At 40.9% G+C, this 19,708-nt stretch overlaps 1 non-coding gene across 1 annotated transcript; it reads left to right on the top strand.

Annotated features, from left to right (window-relative positions):
• Positions 1–260: 260 nt before the first annotated feature.
• Positions 261–366, top strand: LOC130123318 (U6 spliceosomal RNA). Its single transcript, XR_008811302.1, has one exon. It is a non-coding gene; the product is annotated as a U6 spliceosomal RNA (small nuclear RNA).
• Positions 367–19,708: the final 19,342 nt, after the last annotated feature.

Raw genomic sequence — 19,708 nt, 5'->3', positions numbered from 1 at the left:
AAATTGTCACTTGCTTTTGTGTGTTTATGCTGAATGGCTAATGAATTAATCAGAATTGTTGAATGCTGTTATTAAAGAGAATGGCTGCATCAGCTCTAGAGATTGTGAGTCAAAGAATCTTGCCTGTCAGGACAGGACAACATAGGACATACGTCCATTTAAGCATACACGTAGCTTTGTGTTTAGAGCATGCTCTGTGTGCAAGAGGTTCAGGCTCATTACATTAAGTAATTTTTAAAATCGTTGAGTAATTACCAAATGTATTGCTTCGGCAATACATATACTAAAATTGGAATGATACAGAGAAGATTAGCATGGCCCCTGCGCAAGGATGACATGCAAATTCATGAAGCATTCCTCATTTGAGCACTGGGGTAGGGTGCAATGTAGGCCGGGCAGCAGGCAAAGGTGGGGACCGGGGTGTGCTGAGTATACATACAGATTATATTCAGTGTTGTAATCAAGTCACTAAACCTCGAGTCCGAGTTGAGTCTCAAGTCCCCAGTGTTCAAGCCGAGTCCCCAGAGAAGAGTCAAAGTCGGGTCCGAGTGAAGTCCCCATTACCTAAGTCCGAGTCATCAAAGTTGAGTCTGAGTCGAGTTCCAAGATCGGCTCCAGTGCTCCACTCTGGCACCGTAAAAAAGCTGACATATAAATAAAGAAAGGAGGTCTACATTAAACAAAAATGACACAGTTGTCACCATTTCAAAGGGAGTTTATTTACTTGGTGACACAATAGCCAAACAAATGCACTCACAAACATGTGCACACACACACACACACACACACACACACACACACACACACACACACACACACACACACACACACACACACACACACACACACAGATGTCTGCTGAAGTTTGAGGTTGTCCTGGTCTTCTCCTCAATAGTTTGTTTATATATCAAACATCTAGCAGTGCTCTTGCTGGAATTTGACGTAAAATCCATGTAAGCAAAGCACACAATTTGGGGCGTCTCCTTAGGCATCTTAACACTAACTGTTACTGAACATGAGGGTATGCACGTGAATCCAAATGTAGGTGGAACACACATGCCTGCCCTTGCACGAAATTGAATAATGTCATGGTATTAATATAGCTATCAATATCTAATGCTAAATTATTAGGGTCTATTACCAAAAAAAAAAACTGACCAAACAAATCAGGACTACAACACTGAACCACTCAACGGTAGGGAAAGTGCTCAACAAATAGGCAGCAAAATAAACCAGTTAGTCAAGTATATTCTTAATGAGACTGTCTCATAAAGAATTTACTTGACTAACTGGATTTTATATGTATATATATATTTATATAGTGCATCCGGAAAGTATTCACACCCCTTCACTTTCCCCACATTTTGTTATGTTACAGCCTTATTCCAAAATGGATTAAAGTCCTTTTTTTCTCATCAATCTACACACAATACCCCATAATGACAAAGCAAAAAAGGTTTTGTAGAAATGTTTGCAAATTTATTAAAAATAAAAACTGAAATACTGCATGTACATAAGTATTCACACCCTTTACTCAGTACTTGGTTGAGGCACCCTTGGCAGCGATTACAGCCTCAAGTCTTCCTGGGTATGAAGCTACAAGCTTGGCACACCTATATTTGGGGTATTTCTCCCATTCTTCTCTGCAGATCCTCTCGAGCTCTGTAAGGTTAGATGGGGAGCGTCGCTCTACAGCTATTTTCAGGTCTTTCCACAGATGTTCAATGGGGTTCAAGTCTGGGCTCTGGCTGGGCCACTCAAGGACATTCACAGACTTGTCCCGCAGCCACTCCTTCATTGTCTTGGCCGTGTGCTTAGGGTTGCTGTCGTGTTGAAAGGTAAACCTTCGCCCCAGTCTGAGGTCCTGAGCGCTCTGGAGCAGGTTTTCATCAAGGATCTCTCTGTACTTTGCTCCATTCATCTTTCCCTCTATCCTGACTAGTCTCTCAGTTCCTGCCGCGGAAAAACATCCCCACAGCATGATGCTGCCACCACCATGCTTCACTGTAGGGATGGTATTAGCAAGGTGATGAGAGGTGCCTGGTTTCCTCCAGACGTGACGTTTGGCATTCAGGCCAAAGAGTTCAATCTTGGTTTCATCAGACCAGAGAATCTTGTTTCTCATGGTCTGAGAGTCCTTTAGGTGCATTCTGGCAAACTCCAAGCGGGCTGTCATGTGCCTTTTACCGAGCAGAGGCTTCCGTCTGGCCACTCTACCATAAAGGCCTGATTGGTGGAGTGCTGCAGAGGTGGTTGTCCTTCTGGAAGGTTCTCCAATCTCCACAGACGAATGCTGGAGCTCTGTCAGAGTGACCATCGGGTTCTTGGTCACCTCCCTGACCAAGGCCCTTCTCCCCTGATTGCTCAGTTTGGCTGGGCGGCCAGCTCTAGGAAGAGTCCTGGTGGATCCAAACTTCTTCCATTTACGAATGATGGAGACCACTGTGGTCTTCAGGACCTTCAAAGATGTAGAAAATTTTTTGTACCCTTCCCCAGATATGTGCCTCGATACAATCCTGTCTCGGAGGTCCACAGACAATTCCTTTGACTTCATGGCTTGGTTTCTGCTCTGACATGCACTGTCAACAGTGGGACCTTAGATAGACAGGTGTGTGCCTTTCCAAATCATGTCCAGTCAATTGAATTTACTATGGGTGGACTCCAATCTAGATGTAGAAACATCTCAAGGATAATCAGTGGAAACAGGATGAACTTGAGCTCAATTTTGAGTGTCATAGCAAAGGGTGTGAATACTTATGTACATGTAATATTTTAGCTTTTTATTTTTAAGAAATTTGCAAAAATTTCTAAAAAATCTTTTTCACTTTGTCATTATGGGGTATTGTGTGTAGATTGATGAGAAAAAAAGGAATTTAGTCCATTTTGGAATAAGGCTGTAACATAACAAAATGTGGGGAAGGTGAAGGGGTGTGAATACTTTCCGGATGCACTGTATATAGTAGTGTGCCAGCGTGAATGGTGCACTACAATCCCTAGATGACCAGATTACCAGATTGTCCATTTGGCTTGTGCAAACAAACAAGGTGGGGGTGTCACCTTAACATAAGTCTATTTTCAATTTAATTTCTAAACTTGAAACTAAATTTAAATCATTTAAGGCTCTTATTCTAAGTCCATCTCCCTCAGCCACGAACAGACTCTGCTTAATCCACATTATGATACCCTATTGGTCTCCTGGCCCTTACTCACTATTTACTGAAGATTTTGGAGATTTTATCTCAGGTCTTGTTACTCATTCTGATGGAAGTCTAATTCTTGGTGATTTCAATACTCGTCTGACTAAGGCTGGTGACCCTCTAAGTAAAGCCTTCTGGTGCTTATTGATACTTTTAGTTTGTTCCGGTGTCAACACTCTTGATTTGGCTTTATGTGATAGCTGTTTATTTTATTTTTTTATTTTTTCTTCCCTTTTTCCTCCCCAATTGTATCCAACCAATTACCCCACTCTTCTGAGCTGTCCCAGTCACTGTTCCACCCCCTCTTCCGAGCCAGGGAGGGCTGCAGACTACCACGTCTCCTCTGATACATTTGGAGTCGCCAGCCACTTCTTTCCACCTGACAGTGAGGGAGGACGTAGAACATGGGAGGATCACGCTATTCCTCCCAGTTCCCCCTCCCCTGAACAGGTGCCCCGACCAACCAGAGGAGGCGCTAGCGCAGTGACCAGGACACATACCCCAATCTGGCTTCCCACCCGCAGACACGACCAATTGTGTCTGTAGGGACACTTGACCAAGCCAAAAGTAATACAGGAATGCAATCCAGCGAGTCCCGTGTTGGTAGGCAGTGGAATAGACCACTACACTACCTGGACGCCCCATAAATTGTAATTTTGATGTCTCTGTCCTGGCTCTCTCTTGGGTTAATTCCTATTCATCCTGAAGAACACAGTGTGTCTGCTATAATTTTAATAATAATAACAATGTAATATATTATTTTAATAATATATATTACTTTCAAATTTTATGATTTTAAATATGGCGGATCTCAGGGCTCGGTTCTTGGCCCTCTACTTTTCTCTTTATATTTTGCTTCTTGGCCAAATTATACATAGTAATATGTATAGAAATATGCATAGAAATGGTAAAATTAAAACAATGGTTTGACAAAAACACATTATCCTTAAATCTGGACAAAACAACATTCATGTTGTTTGGAAATCATATAATAAATACCAAAGTAAAAGTAGTGGTCGAAAATGTCCAGCTAGAAAGAGTATATGAAAATAAATTCCTAGGTCTGATACTCGACCACAAAATTTTCTGGAAACCTCACATAACATATATGCTAGCAAAATTGTCAAAAAACATTGCAGTCATGGGAAAAGCAAGACACATTCTGGATCATAAATCATTGTACACTGTATTGTTAATTTATTTTACCATATCTGATCTGCTGTGTGGAGGTGTGGGGTGACACCTACAAAACCAACCTATAACCATTATGTATACTACAAAAAAAATAAAGAAAAAAAAAGAGCCATAAGAATATGAGTATATTAGTGGGACAGCTCAGGTTGGACGGTTTAGAGGCAAAGCAAGAGAGGCAAGATTGAGATGGCTTAGACGTGTGTGGAGGAGAGATGCTGAGTATATTGGGAGAAGGATGCTGAATATGGAGCTTCCAGGCAAGAGGAAAAGAGGAAGGCCAAAGAGGAGTGTTGTGGATGTGGTGAGAGAGGACATGAAGGTGGCTTGTGTGACAGAGGAAGATGCAGAGGACAGGAAGAGATGGAAATGGATGATCTGCTGTGGTGGCCCCTAACGGGAGCAGCTGAAAGTAGTAGTAGTAGTAGTAGTAGTAGTAGTAGTAGTAGTAGCAGTTGATCATGAACACACGAACACGTTCAGGGATTTAATAGAATTTAACACAGCATAAATCATGTTCAAAGCGAGAAACAGTCTACTGCCGAGTAATATCCAAAAAAAAAAATCCCAGAGAGAAGGGGAACATAATTTGAGAGGGAAATTAAACTTCAAGAAATGATGGGTTAGTACAACTTTGAAGAGCATGGGCATTTCAAGCTGTGCGGTAAAATTGTGGAACAGTCTGAGCATGGAACTCAAGTATAAACATTATGCTTTTCAAGAAGTACAAAGGACTGATTTTCAAGAGATATAAGGATGATGAAGAGTTGTGTTAACTGTAAATTAAGTTTTATTTATCTTTAAATATTTCTTATAACATTTTTCTTTCTATGACACTGAGCAGATATTTGGGTTGTACGCAGCATTGAGATCTGTTTATTCTTGGTACATAACATTAGGATGTGTTTTTCTCTCTCATTTGTTTTTGACCTTTTTTTCTTTTCTTCTATTGTTCGCAGTAGTTGAGTTTCTATTGTGCTGCACAACTTGCACTGAATTTGAGCTATACAGTACAGTGGGATTGAGTTTGAAATGTATAGTAGCTGAATTAACGTAAGAGTAGGTGAGAAGGGGTGGGAAATAACAAGTGTATACTTCTTCCTACTCCTTTTCGAACATGTAACAAATAATCTGATGCATACAGAGATTTGTTCGCTGAATATGATGTGTGGATTTGTTGATCACTTCAGATTGTTGGCAATGGCTTATCTGTATGTTATATCCTGCTTATTGCATGTTCAAAATAAATCATCATCATTCAGTCATTCTTCCCTTTCTCTAAATGGGCCCAAAACATGTGGGGTGTAGTGCTGCCCCACTTCCATCCCTGGGTTTATTTTCATTGTAATAAATAGTTGCCTTCTCAGCTGGTACATTTTATATTAAATGAGAGATTGAAGTTTATTTTCTCTGGAGGCAAGTTGTTCCACTACTTTGACTTCAGTGGGCAAAAGGATTAATTGAACATTGTGCTGGTTTGATATTTGATTGTCATGATTGTTGTCACAGAGGCCAATGGAAGAGAAAACTTATCACTTAATCAAAAATTATGTTTTCTGAAAGCAAGAGAGGATGAAATTGCTAATTGTGATCATCTGCATGAAAATTACTAGAATAAGCACTTGATATGATGACATTCATGTGGAAATGAGTATTTACTAATGGCAATGTGTTAAATTCAGTATCTGACTCTAGTAGACTCTTAGCAACGGAGAGAAGATGTGATGGGATTACAGAGAAAAGGGGAGTAAAGGATTCTAGAGGAGGAGGATAGGGTTGAAACTGTAGAGTTAATCATATAGACCAACCCTCCTTTGAGGGTTGGTCAAGGAAAGAGGGAGAGCAGATATGAAAGAAGAAAATGAGTGAAAGGAAGAGAAGCAGAGGAAGAAAAGTGAAGGGAGAGAGTGTAACCCAGGTCAGGATAACCCAGGTTCAAATAACCTACATATAATTACAGTTGAATCATAATAAATAATCATAAGTAACTTAGGGTAATGGAAATTAGAACTGAAACTTAAAGGCCTAATGGAAAAAATAGAACATAAAACAAATTAACATAATTTGTCAACTCAAACAAGAGATAACTTCAAATTAGAATTAAAAGGATCCTAAATTAGAACTAAAATATCTATCTAAATTATCTGAAACTGAAAATAGTGGTTTAATAAGGGTTAAATCATAAAACAAGAGGTTTCAAGGAATTTATCCATTCTCACTGTGTTATTGTGTAATTGTGTATGTTTCTCTGTCTATGTTTACAATTCTTTATATAAAAAAACAAGCCGGCAGTTCAAACTTTATTCCCTGGTCTGTGGTCTGCAATCATTTGATGCTAGTTATAAACTGCTCCTACGAACCTCTAGAGTTAGTCTGTATAGACTTCTTGTCAATACAGCCAGACCGAAGTAATACAAAAGATGTCCTTGTGATCACTGACTTCTTTACTAAGTATGCAGTCGCAATTCCCACTCCTAATCAGAAAGCTAGAACAGTAGCCAAATGCCTCTAGGAAAACTTTCTAATACATTATGGCATTCCTGAAAAACTTAATAGTGACCAAGGGGCAGATTTTGAGTCCAAGACGATCAAAGAGCTATGTGATCTTGCAGGTATCCACAAAGTGAGAACAACTCCGTACCATCCAAGGGGAAACCCTGTGGAAAGGTTCAACCGTACGCTCCTTAGTATGCTTGGTACTCTCGAAAACAAAGACAAAAACCACTGGTGAGATTATGTGAAGCCGTTGGTACACGCGTATAATTGTACAAAACACGAGACAACAGGTTTCACGCCGTACGAGCTGATGTTTGGGCGCCAGCCCCAGTTGCCTATTGATCTTGCTTTCAATGTTCCACAAAACACAGTCATCAAAAGATCTCATTCCCAGTATGTTCAAGCTCTAAAAACCCGTCTTCAAGAGAGCTACTCCCTAGCTACTGCAAATGCTGCCAAAGCCGGTAAACAGAACAAAAGGAGGTTTGACAGACATATCACTGAATCCACCTTAGAGGTTGGTGACCGCGTATTAGTGAGAAAAGTGCGCCTAAGAGGAAAACATAAACTGGCTGACAAATGGGAAGCAGTTGTGCATGTTGTTGTCAGTCGGAAAGGTGATCTTCCAGTTTACACAGTCAGGCCAGAAAACAAAGATGGTCCCCTCAGAACTCTGCACAGAGACCTATTGTTGCTGTGTGGATTCCTACCAACTCTTGAAGAGGAACCTCCTGCTGTGTCAAACAAACCTCGAAGGCCGAGTACACGTCAACATCCAGACCCTGATCCTGAGGAGCAAGAGCCAGAGTGTAACTCTGATGAAGAGGATGACTAGCCGTTATACCCATGTCAAATTCCAGTCGTGGAAACCACAAGGTCCACTCGGGAATCTGAGATAAGGATATCTCCAAGGGAGCAGTCCAATTCTGATAGAGCTCCAGAGAAATCTGAGGAAAACTCACCTGAGAATGCAACAACTGTGGAAAGCGAGTACTCACCCGAAGAGGAATCGATACCTACAGGTGACACACCTGAAGAGGAAGACCTACCTGAAAAGGAGAACTTACCGGAGCATCTATCGGACGAACCTGTGGAAGAAACAGAAACTGAACCACTTACAGCCAATGCTGAAGAGGTACCTGAAATTCAGAATGAAAACACCACAGAGGGATGTAGTGATTATGTATCTGTGGAAATGGATGACACACATGGTGAAAGTGAAACCCAATGTGCAGTGAGGAAATCCTCAAGACAAAGAGAAAGGACAAAAAGGTTGACCTATCCTGAGCTAGGAAACCCCTTAGTAGCTGTCATCCAATCCCTACTGCAAAGCTTGAGTACAGCTATTACTAATTCACTTCTAGAGCCAAGACTTGCACCCCTACCTGAACCCGAGATAGTATAGTCTATGTACACTATGCATAGGGACTTGCATAGAGTTAAGAGGGGAGGGTGTAACCCAGGTCAAGATAATCCAGGTTCAAATAACCTACTTATAATTACAGTTGAATCATAATAAATAATCATAATTATTCCTTTTGCAAATAAATAGTAAACCGTAGTTAAGTAATTCATGGTACCAATAAATTCATATTCATATTGTTGGTTCAGATTGCTATTTCTTGAACGCAGCGCGTGCAGTGCTGATTAGTTTTTCTTTTGTGAACCGAATTCAGAATGTATTTTTCTTTTGTGCAAACCGAGTTGATGGGCTGGCTACTTCCAGCTGGGCCGCAGCGGCATGGTGTATTGGCACAGAAATTAAACTGCGTCACGTTTTAGCGGTCGGTAGATTGACTATGTCAATCGGTATTCGATTATTTTATTGAGAGATATGTAAACTAATGTCTTCGCATGTGTGATGTGCCTGTTATAATGCAGGCCAGGTTTTTTCTTGGATTGGGAAGATCGCGCTTGGTGTTTCTTACCCCAAGCTGGAAACAAGATGGCGAGCCACCTATAGGAGTCCTGCTGGATCCATGTGGTCTGTCTGCGGCTTCAGACAGCTCATTCTCAGGACAGTAGCCTACAGATTCGAGCACCTGGATTGTGGTAGGACTGAAATTTCCAGTTTGTTACTGCAAAACGCAGTTGGACTCATTGGAGCAACAACGGACTTTCCAAAAAGGACGGATTATAGCCTACATTGATTATTGATTTGATTTTTGATCTGATATTGTATTGTTAATTGCAGTATTGGCCGAGTTTATTACTCATTCATACTGTTCATGGGGTAATGCAATTGTGTGTTACTTTTGGCATTCTGATTTACTGGTTAAGTAACTTAGGTTAATGGAAATTAGAACTGAAACTTAAAGGCCTAATGGAAAAAATAGAACATAAAACAAATTAACATAATTTGTCAACTCAAACAAGAGATAACTTCAAATTAGAATTAAAAGGATCCTACATTAGAACTGAAATATCTTATCTAAATTATCTGAAACTCAAAATAGTGGTTTAATAAGGGTTAAATCATAAAACAAGAGGTTTCAAGGAATTTATCTATTCTCACTGTGTTATTGTGTAATTGTGTATGTTTCTCTGTCTATGTTTACAATACTTTATATAAAAAAACAAGCCGGCAGTTCAAACTTTATTCCCTGGTCTGTGGTCTGCAATCATTTGATGCTAGTTATAAACTGCTCCTACGAACCTAGAACTGGTCCTAGTCAACTGTCAACATCTACAGTGCTACAAGAGCAAATGAGAAAGACGGGAGGGAGAGAGAGAAGGAAATGATGGAGACGATAACATCACTAAAAATAAGTCAGCCATTCTATTTAAAAAAAACATTTTTAAAAAACGCTGAGGGGACAAATCCCTTGATTCACACCTGCTTTGTTAATGCTTAGGAGGGATTCACCTGTTTGGGAGTCATGATGATCAATGACGTTGTCGTGTCTGTAAATTATGACCCTCAGGTGTGAGAAGTGATAATCTTTTGACCGCTGAGTGACAGTTCCAATTTCCATGATGGGTCATATCAATATGATTAAAATGTCAATTTTAACTAATTTTTTTGTACCGTGTTTCAAGCGATCCCTCGCAGCTTTCTTCTCTGCTACTGAAAAAAATGAACAACTTCATTTGGAATAAGCAACAGCTTTGTTATATTTACCTGGCTTCAGCTGCCCAATTTCTAATCACATTGCTGGGCAGAGCAGCTTTGCACAGCTAAGCTCTGCTCTGCTTTCACAGAGCTTTCAGCATGGCTGGTTACTCAAAAAAGAAATTCTACATCTGGTCTTTTTCCACCTGTACCTTTTTTTTCCTCTCAAGGCAAAACTCTCAAAAATATACACATTGCAGCTTTGTCAGAAACACTATTTTAGGCTGGCATGAGGCGCATGTCCTTACAAATGGGACAACTAAGTTCTCCTGTTTATCCCCGACCAGGGGTAATGTGGCTTCATACCTGGGAGGTCGGATTTAGGATTACATTTATTGGCAGATGTCTGAGTACAATAAATTACCTATACAATAAACACATCCTTATGGCTTTACAGAACTTTGTATATAGATATGATCTTCCATAAAACACTTTTTTAAATCATGAAGATGCTTTCTATGTTCTCAAATTAAGAATTTGAAAGACAATCTCGAAACAACCACAGTCGCTATGCTTTGTGACATGCTACTTTCCGGCTCTAAGGACAATATCTTACTTTGTTTATCAGCATGGGAAGCAGACATGTAATTTGTGATCCACACCTTATTTAAACCCTCCATTATAAATACATGATTACTCTTAAAGTGTGTGACACCTGCTGAGCTACACCATCAAATCCAACCCAATGTTCCTCATTATTGTGTAAAATGTATTAGTGAAGCTGGTAATGGAGAGATCCTTAACATGGTCTGACTGGAGATGCTGTTCCCATAAATGCAAAGCTGTTTTTTTACACATCTATACTGCTCATTGTCCAGTGATTTGCAGAACATGAAAGGTAATTATTTTTCTTTATTACAAGCAAAGAGCGTGATTTCTCTAAAACTGAAAAGTATACACACACACACTGACCTGCAGAAAGTGGATAAAAGAAATGTCCTGCAGCTGAGCCTCAGAGCTACAGAACTAACTTGCATAAGATAACTTGCATAAGAAGATTAAGTTATTGCAATTTTAAATAAGTTAAGATTGCAGAGACATGTTTTAATCAACATAATGCTCTTGTGTGATTTAAAAACAGACTAAACAATTTACGAGGTCTGATAGGTCACCTACATTGATATATACCGTCTGTTTGTATGGTTTTGCATATCCACATTTACCCTTTTTTATTTTAAAATGCAGTTTTTTTTAGTGTCATTAAAATTTTATTCATTTGTTTTATGGATATTAAAGGGGCAACATAAGGAGAGTTTGTTTCATAACTGAAAAATGAATAAACATGTTGAATAAAAGAAAGCAAGAGAGGAAGAAGAGAGAAAGAACATTAGGCACAATGGGGGAAGGGAACAGTTCAAAATGGCAACTAACAGATAAAGGGGGGTGACAGAGGCACGGAGAAAGGAATGTGAGAAACTGAGGTATGAAATAAAATATGGGGGTCAGTGCTTGTTGGTCTTTATAAAAAAGAAAAAGTCACACACACACACACACACACACAGACAGATCTAGCAAAGGAGGACAGGCGCTCCAAACTGAAACAAGTGTTTGCCCTTTCGCTGACCCCTGTAACAGAGGGATGTAAAAGAAAATTGCAGAAGAAGAGAGCACAGGAATTTGCAGTATACTGTCAGACAGAGAGAGACGGTAATGGCAGTTTTATGCCAGAAATGGTGTCTGAAATGTAACCATTTTTAAGCTAAATGTATCATTAACTTGAGGTCAAACTATCTTTAAAGCAACAGCTAAAAAAATTTTAAAAAATCACAGGGAAGTTCATCGCCAGTGTGCAAGCACTTAATTAAGAAATGATTAATTTTTAAATCATGGACATTTTCACTGGCAAGCTAAAATAATTGGAAACCTCGCTGAAGTAGAAGACAATAGCTGCCAGTGTGCATGTGGGTGTGTGGGTATTGATGATCCAACAGTGATAGATGATGGTATCGTATAATATATAAAATACGGTTTGTGCTTGTCTGTGGCGTAGGCAGAAATCACAGTGTGGGTGGGCACAGAGAAAATGAGGTGGGCCTAGCCTATCCAAGACCAATCATACTTAGTAGGTTCTGAAATGCATGTTAACCAAAATAGGCCATTACAACTATACTTGCCTGAATGCACCACAGTTTGATCATACAAGCCTAATACATCATCAGAGGTAATGTTGCAGGCACTAAGACGAACATTAACAGCATCACATAGTCTGGCACGGCAAACACACACACACACACACAGCTGACAGACGCAACAGCATCATTAATCAAGTGTATGGATAGAGGTACACACAGGGCCACTGACACCAAGGGAACACTGGGTCAGTTGTCCAGGGCCCTGGGTTAAGGGAGGGTCCAATGCCAATGCCCCCCCCCCCCGCCGCTGTCAGCCCTTGACGCGCATGACGACCAACACCATACAGCACCGCTGGAGCATGGAGACCCACATGAGTCTGAACAGGATTGAGGTCCAAACTAAAAAAGAGGCACATTGCCGTTGATTGGGATGTTTAAGGTCCCAATATGTATTTTTTTTTACATTTATTTCTGATTTTTCCCTTTTTCTCCCAATTTAGTGGCCAATCACTCCCTATACTAATTCAAACACCCACCCTCGTACTGCATGCGTTGGCCAACTGCGTCTCTCCGGCCGGCAGTCTCGAAGGAGACGCCTTGCCACTTTCATGACAAGGTGAATCCAGGCCGAACCGCTGCTTTTTCCGACACACCCAGAGACGCATTCATGTGACGAACACAAGCTGATTCAGCCCCCCTCCCGAAGACAGCATTGCCAATCATTGCTGCTTCATCGAATCCGGCCATAGTCGGATCTGACAAGACCGGGACGCGAACCCCAGTCCCAAGTGGGCAACGGCATCGAAACAAAGCCGATGCTTAGACCGCTACACCACCGCGGACCCCCAATATGTTTGTTTGTTTGTTTGTTTTTTTCCCCATGTAAATCCGATGTATAGTATTGTAACATACATGGATGAGTAGACACGTTGGTCCTTGTCTAACGGGTCGGACTCTTTAGTCGACTTCAGTTACTGACACGAGATGCAGGAGTGACGTGGCTGCGAATTCACGGCGCCAGTTTTATGTAGCAGCAGTACGATGATTGCTCACAGACTGAAGAACAGGAATCAGGAACTGCACATTTATTCTAAAGAAAGTTACATGGGGCACAATCAATTCACACACAGTGGCAGACTGTCTCATTCCCCATTACAAGAGCTGCTCAACCTTTCATTTATAATATATAAAACAAAATACAACTATAAACAAAATATGTGCACACCAAAAGAATGTCTGCCCCACAGTGGCCACACGTGTATTCGAAATCAGCAGTCAAAGTAAAAGCAAAAACGAAAACAATCAACAAGCAAAACAAAAAATCTTAGGCCACTCATTCAATGCAGTTCTTCCATAAAAGTACACAAGATTATAACAAATAACAATTTAACACCATAACACACTTAAAGAAAGTAGCATGGGGCACAGTCGACTCACACACAGTGGCAGGCTGTCTCTCATTCCCCTGCAGCGAGTCAGGAAATATGCAAACGGGTAAAATCTCCGACAGATTTAACAGGATGTAATGGCTGTTTACCGACCAAAACCAATATCAAAACTCAAAAACATCTCAGTGTAACCTCTATATTCTGGTCACGACTCCAAAGCAGAAACCACATCCATGCAGATACACTATAGTATGTACAAAAGTACTGGGTCACCTGGCCATTACACCCACAGGAGCTTTTATGACATCCCATTCTAAATCCATAGGCAATAATATGGAGTCCCCCCCCCCCCGAAGGTATAACAGCTTCCACTCTTCTGGGAAGGCTTTCCGCAAGATTTTGGAGTGTGTCTGTGGGAATTTTTGCCCATTCATCCAGAAGAGCATGTTAGCCGAGAAGACCTGGCTCGCAGTCTTCGCTCTAGTTCATCCCAAAGGTGTTCGATGGGGTTGAGGTAAGGGCTCTGGGTTGGCCAGTCAAGTTCTTCCACACCAAACTCACCCAACCATGTCTTAATGGACCTTGCTTTGTGCACTGGGGCACAGTCATGCTGGAAGAGAAAAGGGCCCTCCCCAAACTGTTCCCACAAAGTTGGTAGCATAGAATTGGCCAAAATGTCTTGGTATGCTGAAGCATTAAGATTTCCCTTCACTGGAACTAAGGGGCCTGGCCCAACCCCTGAAAAACACCAAACTTCACAGTTGGCACAATGCAGTCAGGCAGGTAACGTTCTCCTGACATCCGCCAAACCCAGACTCGTCCATCAGACTGCCAGGCAGAGAAGTGTGATTCGTCACTCCACAGAACACGTTTCCACTGCTCCAGAGTCCAGTGGCTGCATGCTTTACACCACTCCATCTGACGCTTGGCATTGTGCTTAGTGATGTAAGGCTTGCATGCAGCTGCTCGGCTATGGAAACTCCATGAAGCTCCCGGCCCACATTTTTTGTGCTGATGTTAACGCCAGAGGAAGTTTGGGACTCTGCAGTTATTGAGTCAACAGAGCGTTGGCGACTTTTAGGCACTATGCGCCTCAGCACTCATTGACCCCACTGTGTGACTTTACGTCATCTGCCACTTCGTGGTTGAGTTGCTGTTGTTCCTGAATGCTTCCACTTTTCAATAATACCACTTACAGTTGACCGTGGAATATGTAGCAGGGAAGAAATTTCTCAAACTGACATTGCAAAGATGGCATCCTATGACAGTACCATGCTTGAATTCAGTGAACTGTTCAGAATTACCCATTCTTTCACCAATGTTTGTAAATGCAGACTGCATGGCTAGCTGCTTGATTTTATACACCTATAACAATGGGTCTGAATGAAACACCTGAATTCAATGATTAAGATACCCGTGTCCCAGTATTTTTGTGTGTGTGTGTATATATGTATATATATATGTATATATATATATATATATATATATATATATATATATATATATATAGTATAATTCAGCGAGTCAAGTAAATTCTTTATCAGACAGTACAAGCCTGTTTCATGCCACAACTAATCATCAGCTGTCAATAAAGCTACTCAAGGAAAGGACACACCATTTACTGCCCCGTCATGCGCATCATGTGCACATGTCCAATGGGGAAGGGAGAGGTGCAACTTACAAAAATTCAAAAACACGCGATCACTAACGGTCCAATAGGGGGAGGGGGTGGTATTTTGTCTATTGTCATGATTTATTTATAATTAAAAAATAGGTGCTTATATCTATGTCTGCAACTGCTGGCCAATTCATTCTTGTTATTCAATGTGAACATTTCTGGCTTGCAAATGATAAAATATTTTTTAGTTAGACATAGATTGCACATTTTACTACTGGTTGAATATGCCCTGTTCTTTGAGAGGATTTTCCAGGTGGTTGAATCATTAATGTTTCTGTCCGCCAATGACCAAATATAATGGCTTACATATGTTACATCCTTTAAACGGTTGTTTCTAAAGCTACACGTGTGCATTAAACCTCTTTTTGCATGTTCTCTCTGTTAGGCCGACGTATGCTTCCATTTTGCTGTTGTCATCTCTCGTCACTGTAGCTTGGTAGATAACTCCTTTTGTCTGGCATTTTCCTTCGAGGGGGCATGAGTCGTTCACACGGCAGTTGCAGTTGGGGGAGTTCAGTTCTGATGAAGGTGTCATTGATTTGTTCATGATTCTTGTGTTGTGGGATGATATTATTTGTTGAATGTTAGGCATGCAGCTGTAACTAATTTTGATGGTGTTCCAATTGAATATCTTTCTCAGTTGATGGTCCAGGGTGAAGCACTTATCCAAAAGTTCAAAAAAGTGTTTACCAATGTTTGTGGCCACAGTATCACTGGGTGGGTTGTACCAGGTGATGTTTCGTCTTCTGCTACGTTTGTTGATTTGATGGCAGTTGGTATTTAATGGTGGGTTGTATTTGAGCTTAAAATTGTAGCCGTTATTTTGTAATGCATCTTGGTATGGGGGTGTAGCTTCGTTGAAGATGGACTCATTAGATGATCATTTTGAGAGTCTTCTATTAATGCTTTCTAGGATGTTCTTCAAGATGGAGAGTGGGTGGTTGCTCTCTCCGTTAACATACTGCAGCGTGTTGTTGGGCTTAATGTACGGCTTATATGTGTCATTCCTAAGATCCATTGAGATGTCCAGAAAGTGAATTTGTTTTTTGTTTGCTTCAATTGTGATTTTTAGCCCATTGTTTGAGAGTATTTTGCAGATTGTTTTCTTAATTTGCTCGACCTCTCTTGGTGTTTTGCTACAAATTGCTAGCCCATCATCCCTATAGAGTCCGACATTGATGTCCAGGTCCTGTAGTTGAGACAACAAATGCATTCCAACTAATTCACAAGTTTCTGCCCCGTCGAAGCTGCCCATGGTTACATCAAATTTACCACTACCTTTTTTTTCTGCCATAGGTTTCCATAAGCAATCATCAGCTGTTGACAGCTGATGATTGCTTATGGCATGAAACAGGCTTGTACTGTCTCATAAAGAATTTACTTGACATATTTTGCTCCTTATTTGTTGAACACTTTCCCTACCATTAAGTGTTTCTTTTAACAAAGATATACATATATATATTTTTCTCCATGTCTGAAATAAACCAAATAAACTAAACCCCTGTAATGAATTGGGGAATTGGGAAATGACTGTCAACCAACTGTGTTCACTGGCAGGTGTTGTCAGGTCTAGGTCATGGCCAAAGTCAAAGCCCCTCTATGGGAAGCTACCATGTTCTGTGCTTTGTAACACAAAGAACGCACACTGTTAGATTTTATGAATGGAAGTGCATGGAGGCGATGCCTTACCCTACAAAACTCATTTATTGCAGTTATATGCTCCTGGTATTTGCTAAACAAAATCATTGAAGAAAAAATTCTGTCACAAAACCATATTGTTATGTGTCCTTGCACATTTTTAAGTGGGCATACGGAAATCCTAGAGCTTTCTTAGTGGATATATGGCATATACCTGCGTATCACATAGACTACACCACTGGGTGGGTGGGAAGGTGATAAGTCTGTCAATCATCAGCAAAAGCTATTGTCAAATAACACCAAATGAAATTGGTTTGAAGTAATCATTGTGAATGACTTGGAGGCAACAGAGGTCACTGTCATGGGAGCGGGTTGTGCAACTTAAGCTGAGTTTATATAAATGGCACTTTTTTACAGTGGTCTTCAATGTGTTTAAGTACAAGCTGCAGGGATGCTGTTTCTACCCCCTGCACAATATTTTCTCACCAATGTGCATGCTGTAGTGTAGTCTGTTTCTGCAGAGATTAGTTTTCCTAACCCACATCCCGTGTTAACAGTAGGTATACACGGTGTGTGTGTGTGTGTGTGTGTCTTACAATGAGGAACTATGTAGGTTGCTGCAAAGTTCAGCTTCATCTGATGTTCCATTATGAAGTGTCAGGATTGAGCAATGACTGTTAAATAAACATGTATTCTCTCTTTCAGTCCCTCTCCTTTTCTCCTCCATGAACTTGTCCACCCCCCCACACAAACACACACACACATACATAAATCCAAACTTTCATCAGTCAGATTTATCCATAAGCCATGGATAAATAATGCAGAATAAATTTAAAACAATATGACAAATTTTCTACTCTAGATGGCTCTGGACTCTTTGATGTCGGTATTTGGAGTTCTTTGTTGGTTAACGGATTATTCACCGGCATTCTGACATAGACAGCTGAACAATTCATTGCTCTCTCGATTTCATTTCTTTCCAAGGCTTTATCTCACCTTTCAGTTTTCTTTGCACTTTGTCACACTTTTTGACAGAAGTTCTGCCTTTCTTAATGTCTCGCTTTCACTTTCATACATACACTCATAAAAGAGAGGGTAGGTCTGGGTGATAGAAGACAGAACTCTGTGAAAATAAAAATTCATTCAAAATGCTTCCTAAGACCCACAGGCTTCACATACAAACACCAACACACTTTCACTCAGACATACACAAAGATGTGAGCCGACCCCATTATTTATACACATAAAATCTCATGCGCACATACATTGAAAAATACACTGCCAGTCCAGTAAAAATCTCTGTCTACGGGCTCGTGTGCGTATATGTGTGTTACATGTGGAAAGGCATGTTTTGGCCTGTATGTCCCTATGTATTAAGTAGCCGAGTGACATGCTATGACTATAATTATTAGCGCCACCAAATGGCACTGTTTCAATTTGGGTAACCCCATCCATCCATCCATCCATCCATCCATCCATCCATCCATCCATCCATCCATCCATCCATTCCTTATCCAAACCGCTTATTCCAATCGGGGTAGCGGGATGTTGGGGCCTATCCCAGCAGTCATTGGGCGGCAGGCGGGGAGACACCATGGACAGGCCGCCAGGCCATCACAGGGCCGACACCTTCACACCAAGGGACAATTTAGTACAGCCGATTCACCTGACCTACATGTCTTTGGACTGTGGGAGGAAACCGGAGCATCCGGAGGAAACCCACGCAGACACGGGGAGAACATGCAAACTCCACACAGAGAATCCCTGTGACCGTAAAGGAGGTTGGGAAGAGAGACCCGGAAAAGGGAAGTCATCTTGTTTACCGCGACGTACACACGCGATGTTTTCCTGGGTATTATGGACTGTTAAGATATGCAGACAGTGTCTAGAGCATAGTCTTGAGAGGAACCAGATGTAATTTGTGTATTGTACCGCCATTACCCTGTCTCTGCTCCTGGACAGATGCACAAGTTGAGCCATTATATGTATTTTTGCACTCTGTTGTACTAGCTTACTTATGCTTAGTTATTTTTGCACTATTTTGTAGTGGGTGTTTTAGTCTATTTTTTTGTGGTTATCAATGCTTTTATTGTCTTATTATTTAATCTGAATAGCAAATTTTACTGTTCAGAATAAAGATCCCTAAAAGATATTTCTGTGTCCTTAATTTTGCCAGGCTGCATATACATAATGTAACGAGCATGCATGAGTAGACTCGCTAGCCGTTTGGCTAACGGGTCGGACCCTTTAGTTGAGTGGTTAGCGCAGTCGCCCCGGGTTCACTTCCCGGCTGTGGCGGTTCCCGGCTGGCCCCTGAATTTGCTACGTTGGTGTCAGAAGTGGGATGGTTAGACCGTGAGGCCCAGCTATGTCGGTGAATGAGTTATAAGGTAAGGTTTTACAGTGCTTACCGCAGAAAGAGACACTTTCTTCTCAATGGCTCCCGTTTTGGGAATTTCTTTTCCCCCATTGTCCATTTGTGGGTCCAAGCATACGCTACAGCAGGGACTCAGAATGTCTTTACCTGACTCTTCAGTTGGTACTTTCAGTGCAACTCAAATCAAATTGACCTGAATGGCCGGCACTTTAGGTAATGGGTTCTAGTTATTACTATTACAGTTCCCTTAATTACATTCATGTATTTTCTTGTGTGTGTGTGTGTGTGTGTGTGTGTATAATTTTCAGAAACAAAATTATATATATATATATATATATATATATATATTACTATTATTAATAATATATATTTTCATTGGTAGTGACAAAGATGCTGAGATTTTTATTAGGAGTGACGAAGAAGGACAGGATTAGGAACGAGTACATTAGAGGGACCGCTCAGGTTGGACAGTTTGGAGACAAAGCAAGAGAGGCAAGACTGAGATGGTTTGGACATGTGTGGAAGAGAGATGCTGGGTATATTGGGAGAAGCATGCTGA

This window comes from Lampris incognitus, chromosome 13, assembly GCF_029633865.1.
Source record: "Lampris incognitus isolate fLamInc1 chromosome 13, fLamInc1.hap2, whole genome shotgun sequence".
Taxonomy (NCBI): domain Eukaryota; kingdom Metazoa; phylum Chordata; class Actinopteri; order Lampriformes; family Lampridae; genus Lampris; species Lampris incognitus.
Note: the sequence above shows the minus strand (reverse complement) of the source record. Positions and strands in the feature narration are given on the sequence as shown.